We start from the raw sequence: 2,140 nt of genomic DNA, 5'->3' as shown, positions 1-2,140 counted from the left end.
CTCACAGGGAAAACGTCTGCCTAAGATTTGAATTTCCCTCTTTCCATTGCTCCCCATTGCTCCTTGTCCTGTCCCTGCAGTTCCTAACCAAGAGTCCCTCTGCAGCTTCCCTGGAGCCCCTTCAGCTCCTGCAGGTTGCTCTGAGGTCTCCACACAACCTTCTGTTCTGTTGTGAGTGAACTCAGAAAGTTTAAATGAAAGTTACTCTGCCAGCTTTTCTTATGCATTTGATCTGAATCTTCTTCTTCTTCCATCCCAATAACCCCTCACACAAATGAGCTAAAAATATCTACCAAATTGCATTTCAAAATATGGTAAGTGAGGTCTGACTAATTGCTTGTTTAGCTATACCGTAACTTCCATGGTGGTTCCTCGAGACAAGAGGCTCAGTTGGGTGTGAGGGTGATATCATGGAATTGTTTGGGTTGGAAGGACCTTTAAAGATCATGCAGTTCAGCCCCCTGCCATGGGCAGGCCATGTTTCACTAGACCAGAATGCTTCAAGCCCCATCCAACCTGGTCTTCAATCACTGCAATTTAGTGTTTGGTAGCCAGTGAAAATGCAATGTTTTCCAGAAGATAAGCAAAATGCAAAATCAGCATTCAATTTCAGTAAATTGAAATGTGCTGCTTGATGATAAAATCATTGTTAAAATCTTGTTTACACAGATTTCTGATCTGCCTCACCCTGGAACACACTACTTTGCTCAGTGCAATTTTGCTCAGTGCACGTTTGATTTTTTTCACTTAAAAATGTAAAAGTGTGCAGTTGGTTGGTAGGAAGCATGGCTGAAATGAAGCAGAAACAAGCCTGAAGATAAAACTGCAGTGGGAACTGAAGGATCTGGTGGAAAGCAGTCAGATTTCATCATAAGCTGCTTATGAATACGTTGCTGCTGGTGTGGCATGGGAGGATGTGCTGGGGGAGCAGTTGAGGTCAGCTACACGTAGTGATTGTCTGTGTGTGGGTGGGAGCTCACAGGTGTCACAGGACAGAGAGCAGATGGCACAGGGAGAAGCTGCAGTGGATGCAGTGATTGTGGCAGTGCGGATGGAGAGCTACAGTTGTTTTGGTTTGGACAAACATCCAGCTGAAACCTTCGAGAACCTTCAGCCACCTCCTGAACTACAAGGGTAATGGGAGCAGTGGCTCAGGAGAAGTGAAAAAGCATCTTTGAACAGATCTGTTTGAGCATGTCCTGCACCATGGAACTGGTAAAAATGTGTCTGTGGTTTAGTTTAAGCTGTGTGGGCTCTGATGCTGAATAGCAGAGGTGTTGCTTTAGGGTGGTGCCACTGGGCATGAAAGAGACATGGGTCATCGTGTCAGTGGCATGACCCATGGTTATAGCCGCTGCTTTTTTAATTTGCCTTGGGTGGAACAGCTTGTTAAGGAAAGTGCTGCAAAGCTGTTTGAAAGAGATACCATGGCCAGAAAAGGCTCTTTCAAAGACAATTTGCATCATTTTCATCAGAGAAATTGTGTGTATCCTGGGTGTCCTCTCTAAGTCTTCTCAGACTGTGCTGTCCCAGGGAGCTCAGCATGGTTTAGTGTTTTCATGAGCCCTGGGCCAGCTAACCCAAAACAATTTGAAGGCTTTTACAGTATTCTTGTGTTCCTGCTTGATGAGCCCTGTGTTAGTTCAGATGGTCTGCAGGGCTGGTGTTATGCTCTGAGCTCCGTTACACCCATGGCAGTGTGACACTGCTTCTAATTAGAACTGGTCTCCTTCTCCAGAATTAATGGAAAGCTGTCCACGGCCCTTTTCCTTGCAAACCCAATGTTAAATCTGGGTCTTTTTGTGAACTCCTTAGAAATTGTATTTAGCAGCTGGCACTTCTGTCCTGGGTGCAGCCCAGATTTCAGGGAGCTAGAAGCAGGCTCGATTAGGAATCTGCTGCTGCTCCTGTGCAAGAGCTGGCACTGTGCTGGCAAAGTGGAATGCAGTCTCTCTCTGCAGGCAGTTTGTCTTGGAGGTGGAGTGCCATGTGGTGCATTCCCAAAAATATATGAGCTGGAACACAAAGTGAGTAGCCTAGGAAAATATTTTGTAAGTGAATTTGAACCCTTTGCCAATTTTGCTGGAAGTTTACCATGTCAGCCAACATTTTAGGCCTTGGGAAGCACACTGCTGTCCAG

The sequence above is a fragment of the Acanthisitta chloris genome, unplaced genomic scaffold (assembly GCF_000695815.1).
Source record: "Acanthisitta chloris isolate BGI_N310 unplaced genomic scaffold, ASM69581v1 scaffold8614, whole genome shotgun sequence".
Taxonomy (NCBI): domain Eukaryota; kingdom Metazoa; phylum Chordata; class Aves; order Passeriformes; family Acanthisittidae; genus Acanthisitta; species Acanthisitta chloris.
This window is presented reverse-complemented; position numbering follows the sequence as displayed.